At 41.4% G+C, this 12272-nt stretch overlaps 1 protein-coding gene across 2 annotated transcripts in view; it reads left to right on the forward strand.

Annotated features, from left to right (window-relative positions):
- TSHZ1 (teashirt zinc finger homeobox 1) overlaps window positions 1-12272 on the forward strand; it is a 77285-nt gene that overhangs the window by 36101 nt on the left and 28912 nt on the right. The gene's annotated exons all lie outside the window — the stretch shown is intronic.

Here is a 12272-nt window from a genome sequence, read left to right on the forward strand (position 1 = left end):
AGAGAGAGAGAGAGAGAGAGAGAGAGAGAGAGAGAGAGAGAGAGAGGAAGCGTGTGAGCCCTACATCAGGTCCATCAGAGGCCATCCAAATGCAGAACTCCCATCACTGGATTGCCTGCGAGCTCAGAGCACACAGTTAGTGATACTGAAATCTCTGATAGGAGATTTAATTTTATGAGCTGTATTATCCAAGAATACTAAGCCATTTAGAGTATGCCCGAATCATGGGGTTTAGGAGAGGCGATGGCTTTGGTTCTCTCTGTGTGGGGAAAAAAAAAATAGAGAGTCATAGCCTTTTTTTTTTTTTTTCTTTTAAGCACAAAGCTAGTTTAATTGAAAAATAATTTGATCTGCTGCTGCTTCAGAAGAGGGGCTCGAGCTATGGCAGATTTGCTCTCTTTTCACCCAAACTCAAGAATTTAATGCTAGCAGGTGAAGTTCTGACGGCTGCTATCAAGTACACAGAGACAATAACGGTCTGAAAAGCGGAATTTTGTCAATATTTTTTGCTGTGGGCCAAAGAACGTTCACAGTAATGGAGTCCTGAGCCCTGCTTGAAGGTGTTGGAGTGAGGGGCCCGGAGGACTTATTCCTGGTTGGAGCCTGCAGTATTTTGGTGGTATAGATGGCCTTTTCATAATCTTTCTACTCTAGCAAATGGAGGTACCAGGTACAATTGTGTTGAGGAAGAGCATTTGGTGGACATTTCTACCCAGGGTCGGTGCCCTGGCTGAACGTGCCCAAGCTCATAGCTTCTTTGTAATAGCTACACCAGCCCACCATCTACTACTCTCCGCTTTTGCCAAATGCCAGTGTTTTCTGACAGATAAAACACCTTGGTGCAGGTGCCAGGAACCTGCCACACGGTGCACGTTACCTGAGCCCAGAGCCTCGGACTCACGTCTGCCCCAACTTTGGGGGCAGTGCAGCCTGTCGCTGGCCTCTCCTTCCTGGAGGCCCCCGGGCCTTCCCTTCGAGCCAGCGAAGTGGCTGTGCCCTTGGTTTAAAAGCTGCCATTTCACCACACTTTTGTAGAAAGTTGGTTAAATAGCAGATTGTACAGCCCACAACATCGAATGGCCTTTATGACTTAAAACAGATGTTAGATTCAGTTGCGGAATTGCCCCACCCCTACAGTTATCTTACTTTGAAAAGAATTATCCCCTGAAATTTCATTTTGGAAAACATCTTTTCCCCTCACTCTGTTTGTGAGCACGGGCGCCTGCCTTTTTAAGGCTTTTGCAGTAAAAAGCACTTTTCTGAGATAGAGGTGCCGCATTTTGGTCACTTTACTGGTATTCTCTGTACTTAGCATAACTGGAGAAACAGAAGGGTAGCCGCACACAACAGAGAGCAGTGAAACACAGCTCTGTCCGTCTTTCGAAGTGTAAAAATGATCATCAGTGGCTTTTTCATTAAATGTACTTGTTGCTGTGCTCATTTGAAATGTTTAGCTATCACTGTGTCCTTACTTCCTGTTCGTTTTAACGGAAAAGGGTAATAACTACAGATTTTATTTATTCAGAGCCATCGTGCAGGCAAAGTGAAAGTAAATCCTTGGCTCCCGATTGCATTTAAAAACCAGAAGAACAAAACACTGTTTTCTAAAATATAAAGATAAGGGCAGTAGGCAAATATATTTTTTTTTGGAGGAAATTTGGAATAATAGAAGCCATCTAGAACATTTGTGAGGATGTATAAGAAAAATACGTTACAGAAATTTTTCTAATACTGAAAAATCTGCATCCCCTGGACAGGCACGATCTTCGTCATGCTCGCAGGCAGCGTCAGCAGTGTAGCTCGTCAGAATATCAGCGGCCTCAATAATTGCATTCTAGTTCAAGTGTAAAATTCTTACTAGGGTCCAACTTAATAATTCTGCTGGCTTTTAATGAACGCTTTTTTTTCTGCAGAAATACACGATGAAGTTGCATGTGGAATGTAATAGAAGTGTATTCATCCCTAGGTTAGTGTACAAAGTAGTAGATTCGAGCCCACTTATCTCTTTTATGCTCACCTATAAAATATGTGTGTATTTCAGGCATTAATTTGGGATTATTTCGATACTCCCTTATCATCATATGTCATCCAAGAGGTTATTTATTACCACGAGATAGATGAATGATGCCCTCAGCAAAGTGGAAACTGAAAATATAAACATAGGTTTGTCAATACAATTGACAGTTAATTGGCCCGTGTTGATGGGGGCTTTGAAGTAAAAGAAAATAGAAACGATAAATTCTAAAAAAATACTTTTTTCTCATTTGGAATCCACTTTGTACATATTCTATAGGAAGCTAATGTTTCAATTAAAGATGACATAGGTATATACATATATATTTCCTTGCCTAATTATATTTTCCTGTAAGTAATACGATCATACACTTGTCTAGTGTGTGTCCAGCTTTGCAAAGTGTGATCATTTAGCTTCGTTCTAGAGGTTCTGCATTGCTTGCTGCGTTGTGTGTGACCAAGCCGAGAATGTCTTTGCAAGTCGTTCAGAAATAGCAGCAGAAACCAGGATTCAGAAATCCGGTGTAAGAAGCAGGGAGTCATAAACCAGGGTCTTGGGGACAAACCTTTTTTCTTTTGGAGAGTGTGTCCATGCTTCCCAGGGGGGAGGGGACCGGCCCTGTGCCCGCAGCTTCTTGAACGAGCGGGAGAGGAAGGTCTGGTGTGAAGGCCAGTGGCTGTCATCTGCTTGTAGGCAGTGCGCCCAGCCGTGGGGACAGACAGGGCCGCTGAGCAGGGAGCCCCCGTGGCCTCCACTGGCTCTTCTGCCTGCCCTGTTTCTCCTCTTGTGGCCTCTTTAAGGGCGAAAGCTCAGGGCTTTTTGGCGCCTGCCTTCCGGGTCTCCTGGGTCTCCCGGTCCTGGTTGTACCATCTTTGCAGTGTCTCTGCAGGGACCCCCGTTTTCTTGGTCACCAGCACTTAAGGCTAGACAAGCCATTCAGCTGTCCCTCCCCCAGCACCGTCCCAGGGTGGCCCTGGGAACACACAGTCCTAGCAAAGGTTAAGGGCCCCAGGGTCCTTCCACATCCCTGTGGGGGGCGGTCCTTGGGACATGACTGTGTCCTGCCCAGGCCCCTCTCTGCGGGGCAGGGGCGGGGTGAGAAGCAGATTCTGTTCTGTGCTGGGCTCTGCCTTGCACTCCACCCGTCAGCAGTGAGCTCCAGACCTGGTTTCTGCAGCCCCATTCCCGAGGGCCGCACGCCAGCCCACGCCTGGAAGAACTTCTCAGCACTGAGTTCCTGCCACTCCAGGGGTCTTTCCTTCCAACGCGGTGGCCAGTGTCCACTCTGCTCCTGAGCTCTGCCGTGTTCACTGTGTCCATGTAAGTTGCCAGGCTCACAGCTGCCTTGCCTCTGCCCTCCACGGCCCTGGGTGGTGCCCGACACAAGCTGGACCCCGCTTGGCCAGTGGATAAGTGGGCAGACAAACCAGCCAGCCCTTCACTCCTACCAACCCTTCTGCCAAGATTCCCTCCTTCCTGGAGGAACGTTGCCACCAGGAAGGGCCCACAGAGCGCTTGTGTCTCCTTAGAAGCCTTTGTCACCTGAGGGGTCCAGGCTTAGCTCATGGCTAGGGAGTACGTTCCTAAGAGGGCTTACCATCCTTATATCAGAGATGCTTTCTGAACAAATCACTGAACAGGTAACTCAGCATTATCAGTGATGCTGGGATCATGGCATTTAGGGATGGGAGGGAAGTGGGGAGTCCTCAGTGGGGTTCCTTCAGGGCATTGAGAGAGGCCTGACCCCAGACAGGTCCTGCAGCTGATGGGACAGGTGTCGGACTTCCCAACCGTCTATCTCTTGAAGGTGCCCCAGTCCTGGCACGTTTGCAGGTGAAGCACTTCTGCAATGAGGGCGTGACAGTTAATCTAGCTGCTGCAAGTTCTTTGGACCAGACTCTGGCATTGCTGTGGTCTTTATATTACCTTGCTTTTACCATCGGTCTGTGTTTTCTTCTGTTTACTGGTAAAGTCCATTGGTGAAGAAGCCATATTTTTATGTTTTTAGTTTGAGGGAAAATTATGGGGAAGTAACTCCCACATTACCACATAGTTCTTCCTCTTTGTGGAAGTGTTCATGTTATATGGATAATTTGGAAAATATAGGTAAGCAGACAAACCCAAAAGCGTCCTTCGTGACTACCCTACCCAGTTGTGGCTACTATGAACATTCTTATCTGAGTGCCTCCGGGATATTTTTTTGCTTCCACATATATTTTTAAACAAAAATGGGGTGACGGTAGTATTTATCAGTTTACTTTTTCACTCATTAATGGTAAATAGCTTTTTACATGTTATTTTATACATCTTCATGATGATTTCTTTACGTAATTTTTTTTTCTTTTGACTTGGCCTTGCTTAGTGAACCATTGGTACCTATTGCAAAGCTCTCCTCAAAATGACTCAATGGATCTTCCTTTCCATTTAGAGTGCATGGGAATATTCATACCCTGAGCCGTTGTCAATGCGGGTATTTTTAATTCTGTAATCTTTGACAATTTAGTAGCTGTAAAGTAGTATCTAGTCTCACTTTGTCCTAGTTTGCATTTCTTGTGTTCCAGGTGAGGGTGAATATTCTTCCATGTTAAATGTCTCTCTTCCTTTTTGAATTATTTTGCCCATGTTGTTTGCTCATTCTTCTTTTGCTTTGTTCGTGTATTTTCTTACTAATATGGAAAAGCTCTAACGAGGATGTTAACTCATCTTTCTAGTATTTCTGTAGTAGCAGATGATTTCCTTTGGTTTGATGTTAAAAAAATAGTTTATGCTGTTTTTGCCCTCTTCTGTTACCTTTTAAGACTCTGCCGGTGATGCATATTTATTTTAGAAAAACTCGAACATAGAAAAAGAAATTTAAAAATAAATGAAGCTTATTTGCAATCTTATCATATAGAAATACCCAAAGTTGATATCTTTTCTGGATCTTTTCCTCTGCAAATATATACATATTATACATGTATTTTTTCCAGGGTGGTTTCTTCCTACATATTTTCTTTTATCGCTTGTTTTTTTGCACATGGCATTTCCCTTGTCAATATAGACCTGCTTTGTCATCTTAAGTACCTGCATTGTATCCCATTTTGTTGATCTGCACAGTTTATTTGAGAAATCAACCATTGTTGGAAATTCAGTACTTTCTCAGTTCCACAGTTATAAACAACTGTGTCATTAATTATTTTGTATGTGTATCTTTGCCATAGCCTCATCAGTTCCTTGATAAATTCCTGGAAGTCGAATTACCAGGTCAAGGGTTTGGCTGTTTTGAATTATTTGGGCACATATACTGCCAACTGGCCTTCTGGAAAGGTTGTACTCATTCCCAGTACCCCTCAGCAGGGTATATTTCTCTGGGTTATGGCATTTTTTGATGTACTGGGTTGTTTTTGTATAGTTTAACTGGTCCTTTCCTGCATAGTTTTTGGCTTTGAAGTAATGTTTAAGAGGCGCCTTCCAACCCTCAAGATTACGTAAATATTGTTTTATTTTCTTCTCGTATTTTTATGGGTTCATTTAAAAAATTTTGAATATTTGGTATATCTGAAATTAATTTTGGCGTACGGTGTAAGGTGGGCATCTAACTTTATTTTTTTTCCAAATAGCCATTTTCCCAGCTCCATCTGTTGGCAAATCTGTCCTTTCTACATCATGTTCTAAATGTTCCTTCATCGTACACTCACTTCTTATACCTATTTGGGACTGACTCTCAACTACCTCTTTAATTTCCATGCGAAATCTGTCTATTCCTGACCTATAGTCCCCATTTTAATTACTGTGGCTATATAATACATTTAAAAATAATCTATCCATAGCTCTCTATCCATCTCCATTACTCTTCTTTTTTCCAAGAGTATTTTTTCTATTCTTCTGTGTTAGATGAACTTTAGAGCCATTTTCATGGGCTTAAAAAATATTACTTCAGGTTGTTTGACTGGAATGATATTAAAATAATAAATTAATTCAAGAATTCTCAGCTTCTTTTTAACAGTAAAATTCTCCCATTCTAAAAATAAGAATGGTATGGTTCAAATTTATTTAAGTCTTATTTGCTTCTATAAAGTTTTGTGATTTTTTTTCACATAGGTCCTTCACATTGTTTATGTATGTTATCTCCTAGGTTATTCATTTACTTATTGGTTATTGCTGTTATGAATGGAGTTACTTTTCTGTTATATTTTAACTGGTTACTATTGGTGTATCGAAATGCTGTTGACTTTTGATATCTTTCTAATGAGTTTTTATATTAGCAGATGCTATTGTTGACCTTTACATATAGTAGTTACAACCTAGCTTTGAGTACTTTTTTATTACTACCTTCTCATGTGGCTTTTTTTGTTTTGAAAAAAACACTGTAGCTCTTCAACATGGGTGAATCAATGGTGAATTTTTTTGACTAAAAAAAAAATCAAATATCAGCTGAGAATGATGCTTAAAGCATCTTCGGCAAAAATCATTGAGGATTAAGAACAACCGGCACAGGGGCAGCACAGGAAGAGTGCTGGTCGTGGAGGTGGGGAGCAGAGATTTCCCAGGGCCGGTGGAGAGTCAGCAAATTACAGGGACCAGAGGAAACCATCCACCAGTCTGTGCAGGCTGGCGGTTTCAAGAGTGAAGTCTTTTCAGAGTGAATTGACAGGAAAAGGGGCGTAGGCATGGTGAAACAGTGAGAAAGGCTATATTTGAATACAAAGCCCGCCCACTAGGTAGGGGGTTTAGGAAGTGAGGGAGAGGATCTGATTTTTTTAAAGTGTGTTAATAGTGAAATCTTCTTAATTTACCCACAGTCTTCAGTTTCAGGGATGGCCTTTGGCAGTTACTGTGCCAATGTGCCACTTTATAATAGACTTACCAGTTTTTTCTGTGTTATTTGGTGACAGTGAATAAATCTTTAAAAACTTATAAAACCACATGGGTTTGTATTTGTGTGTGTTTTATGGGTTTGTATCTGTCGTGTCTGTTTTTCGTTGCCCATTCCTAAGTCCTGTTGACTAATCTAGATAGCCTTTAGCCCCTGGGCCTGGGTCTGGGGTAACATCTGTTGTAGTATTTACCTCTTTGGGGTAATTTCTCATGGTCATCTTTAACCTGATGTAAAATAATTTTCCTTTTTTCATTCTATTTGGTTTTAAAGGTGAAAATTAAATCTTACTGTGTTATATGGATACAGTGTAATTTGCAATTGACATTCTTGTGTTTGCTTTTATAATACGTTTTGGGTCCCTTCCCACCACCCTGTCTCACCTCCACCTGTGAAAAGGGAATGCTTACTGCTTTATAAGGGACTCAAGGAGAATTTAATTCGATCACATGTACGTAAATAAAGCTTTGAGACATTCCTTAAAATGTGTATATCTTTTTTGAAACACAGTAAAGCCTCACCTATCTGGAAACCAATTAATTACCATCTTTATTTTTCTGGAACAGAGCTAAGAATAAGCAAGGACAGAAGGATATTGGGCCTCAAAAGTCCCTGCACCGAATCACATATTTATTCATAGACTATATCTTCAGGTCCTCACTCACTGTTTACATTTTATTTTTCTGTTACACATAGCTGTGTAATATCTGTGTAACAGATATTCATGAATATCTGTTCTAGGGTACTGCAAATTTTAAGTAGCAAATTGGAAGTAGGGAAAGGGCACCTTAGATAGCAGTGAGAAGTGATAGCAAAGACCTAATGGTCAGGGAGCATAAAGGAGAAAAGCTATAGTAAAAGAGTAAAAAACATGAAAACACAGCACGGTAGGCCATTGATTAGAAATGGCATATAGTGCTGTACCCCTTTGTGGTTGTTACTGATGGTTTGCAGTTTTCATTTCTAGTTGCCCGGAGAATTTTAATTGTGTACCATATGCTTTAAATAATGCAAAAGTATGTACATTTGACACAGATTTTCCAGTGTCTAAGCATTGCTATAAAATTCTGTTTAAACGGGTAAAGCTTCAACTATCCGGAAAACAGCCTCTCCAAATGACTCTCCCCTTGGGTTCTGAAGAGTTGTAGTTTTATTCACCATTGTCCTTTAAATCGTTGAGAGTGTAAATTCTTCATGTATTTTGGGGAAACATTTTTACGTATAATTTCCCAATAGTTAAGCCTACTTTCTGCATCTGTTGTAATGCGTGTGTATATGTGTGTGTGTGTGTGTGTGTGTGTATATATATATATATATATATATATATATATATATATATATATATTTATTTATTTATTTATTTATTTATTTATGTTTTTTAAAGTCGAATTGGCTGGGAACTGTTTGGTTCTGTTCTTCTGATATGTATGTTTTCTTTCTTCCTCCTCTTGCATCTGAGATGCTTTCTCTGATGCTGTGTTTGGAGAGGATAACGCCACTGTTTTGTTTCAACATATGTAGGTCTGGTTGCACTCACGTCTGCCTGTTCAACCCCCGTCCCCGCCCCGTTTTTCATTTTCACACTCGGTGGAGGTGGGGTGCTGCTTGTACTGCCTGCTGGGACTGTGGGAGATGTGGCTTAATGTGCGAACTTGACCACAGTGTACATTTAGCTCAACAGGAGACAAATATGCTAAATGCAGGTAACTTGCTCTTTACACGTACACGTAACTTTTATATTTTAACCGATCTTTTATTTTTTTTTCCTGCCATAGCTAGGGATACAATATAAGCCAATTGTTACTTCTTAGAATGTAACCATTTTTGATTTGATGTATGATAGCAGTATCTAAAAATAATATTAGGAAAACGCTACTCGTATTTTTTTGAACCTGTGTAAAATCCAGTTTATAATATTTCAAAGAAATTACTTTTCATTGGGAATAGCCACGTGAATTGTCTGATTTCTACTAAACACAATGGAATTAGTGCAGTGATGCTGCAGTTACAAAAACAGGAGACCACAAGTAGACCACCTTTTTGGGTGAGTGTTCTACTTCTTGTGCCAGGGAGGAGAATGAACAGAGAAGAAAAATAACGTGTACTTATGTCCTGGACAAATGTCATAATAACTGTTTATTGTTCACTAAAGAAGTTAAGTTACTTAATAAAGGTGAATTATTAACTTAATTTGTTAGGAATTTAATTTGGAAGCTGTTTTCATAGGGATATTGGCCAAGGCATGAACAATAACACTTCAGTGCATAAGGACGCTCAAATAGCTTTAAATAGGCAACTAAGTGTATTTCAATGGAAACTGTTATCTCTAAGTTTAAATAAAAACGATTCTTCAAAAATGACCTGTTATCACTATAACTATGCAATCATTAAGGAAGTATGATTTCTTTAAGAGGAATTCATTTTCCGAAGTAGTCTTTCTTATCATCGATAGCCATTGTATCATTACTTTATCGATTAAGTTCTGTTTTTTTAATAAATTTATTTATTTATTTACTTTTGGGTGTGTTGGGTCTTCGTTTCTGTGCGAGGGCTTTCACTAGTTGCAGTGAGCGGGGGCCACTCTTCATCGCGGTGCGCGGGCCTCTCACTGTCGCAGCCTCTCTTGTTGCGGAGCACAGGCTCCAGACGCGCAGGCTCAGTAGTTGTGGCTCACGGGCCTAGTTGCTCCGCGGCATGTGGGATCTTCCCAAACCAGGGCTCAAACCCGTGTCCCCTGCATTAGCAGGCGGATTCTCAACCACTGCGCCACCAGGGAAGCCCTTAAGTTCTGTTTTTAACATAAATGCAAAACAAAGTTGCTTCTGGTCGCAGGGTGGCTGTTTATAGTTCACGCTGAGTCTTCAGAGACCAGAACTCAGACTGATCACAGTGTTGCAGGTCTAGTCACAGCAGACGAGGTGGGTCACAGAAGTGTCTAAACCACGTGACCTGTGGTAGGTCATGTGTGCGTTGGTGATTCGAGATCCCTCGTTGAGTCAACTTTCCCTGGTGTTAAAGTAAGCTATAATATTATCATTGCCTTTACGGGATAGTTTCTACTTTCTCCTTTTTAAAAATACAAGATGGGGAGGGGAGAGATTTCTTGATATCTATGTGTGAATTAGTGACTAGGATGAAAGCCAGAACTGACAACTTGAGGACAGTTCACTGGAATCTTCTAGAAACATCACCATGTAATCATGTTTTAGTGATTTATGAATTAGGTGGGAGAATTGTGAGAAAAATTTCATTTCTTCTCTAAATGTTATTGTTTGAAATTTTTAGCGTTTTTAGTAATTTCCATGATTATATGCAATATGGGACCTTTGGATAATTTCTAAAGCAACACATGTAATGTAGGTACAGAAATACAGAAATATTGTGCATTTTGCCCACCCTTGCCTACATAGAAACACAGCTAGTGAGGTCAGTGGAGGCTTTTTTGATGCTTGCAACTAAGACTTCTATCTTTAAGCGGTGGCATTTCAGATGAAGTAATTTACTTATGACAGACTTATGGGGAAATGCTCTTCTTTTAAAATATCTAGATAACTTGATTTTATTGCCTATTTATCAGAAAATAATGGTGATGTATATTTACTGCCTCAGAGTTGTATATGAAACACCCTGTTCTATCTGCATTGCTGATGGGAGAATCCAAGCCACTGAGAGTTGCCGACTTAAGACAGTTAAAGAGCTTGATGAAATTGATCTTCAGTTGAGAGATCATTAATGAACTAACCTCCTGCCTTGAAGGATCACTCAAGACCCCAAAGAGCATGTGATTTCTTCTGTTTTGCAGTGATTCATTTGAACCATTTACCAAAACCCTTAACGTAAATAGAGGCTGCCCAACTATTTTTAAGTGATGGGTCCTTTATATTGCTGTTCTGAACCACGCTTCTTCTCATCATGTGCCCAAAAGAGACACAGTTCAGTCGACGTTCCAGAATCTTGACTAGGACAGAGCCCAGGAAGTGAGAGCTTAACATATTCCTAAGAGCAAGTGTTTTCTAGGAAAAAAATGTTTTTAAGGGTTATTGATTGAGGATATTTAGTGAGTTACTAATCTAGGAAATTGTTCATTTTTTAAGAACTTGCTCTCAAGTTGCTTAAGAAGCTTTGTGTTAGTGGGAGCAAAAGGCTGACATCTGGAGATAAAGTAGTGAAAGTCTTTGCTTTTGAGTCCAGGCGGTTTCTGTCTGATTTGGGGTCCCTGTGGAGGCGTAATATCCGAGCACCTCCAGCCCGTAGTCAGATCTTTATATTTTCTTTGTCTCTGCAAATCATGTGTGGTTGTGAGGAGTCGTTGACTGAAGCCAGACGATGTGCTTAGCACTGGGTCTGGCACACAGGGCCGGGGAAGGGCCAGCTGCTGTCTTCGTGAACGGGGACACCTGGAGAGGCCAGTGCACGCCGGCATGGGTTGCGCAGGGAGAGAGGAATTCGCTGGGCCCGTGCAGCAGCACCTTCTCCTGGGGCCTGTCTGCTCTTGAACTTGAGGGCAGCGCAAGGCGTCTGCCACTTTATGGTGCGGTGGGGAGGCTGGCACGGGGCCTTCCTCTGTGTTCCCCACGAGCACCACCCAGGTTTTGCTGGCATGAGTGGATGGACACACGAGGGTGCGCACTGCCGTGGCGCTCTCTGCAGACCCCCTCCCCCAGTGACGTGTGCTGGGTACTGAAATAGCATCTCCCGTGTGTTCTCGCTTCTGTCTGCCACCCATGGGCACTTGTTTCGGACTTAAAATCCCAAATGTAACATAAGAACTGTAGCTTTCAGTAAGCGTGCGTGTGAATTACTTGCTGTAACGGTTAGATAAATTTTATGTAAAATTATATATTTTTATAAATATTCTCTACAGATATAAGGGATTTACCTTTACCATTCTCATTAGGAAAGCTAAAGCCCTCTTTCTTTGGGAAAAGGAAGATATTTCTTTTCTCCTGGGACTGTGGCTTTCACCTGATACATGTAGTTTCCGTGGTGATCTATAAATATGTGTTGGTATATTACAACATACACACTGTTACCACAGGTGATGATACATAAAGTTTTCTACTACATTCTAGTCCATTACAGAAATGCTGCTAGCTTGATATCATGACCCACTAATGAGTTATAGCTCTCAGTTTGAAAAACATTGTCTTGAAGGATCAGCTGGGATTTCTCTCCTCACCTGGGCTCACAGTCAAAATCAGGAAGGAGAACGGTGCTAGCCACTCACAGATGATGGTGATGGAGATGATGATGGGGTGGTAGTGGTGACGGTGAAGATTGTGATGGTGATGGTGATGGTGGTGGCGATGATGATGGTGATGGAGATGATGATGGGGTGGTAGTGGTGACGGTGAAGATCGTGATGGTGATGGTGATGGTGGTGGCGATGATGATGGTGATGGT

The sequence above is a fragment of the Delphinus delphis genome, chromosome 13, assembly GCF_949987515.2.
Source record: "Delphinus delphis chromosome 13, mDelDel1.2, whole genome shotgun sequence".
In the NCBI taxonomy this organism is placed as follows: Eukaryota; Metazoa; Chordata; class Mammalia; order Artiodactyla; family Delphinidae; genus Delphinus; species Delphinus delphis.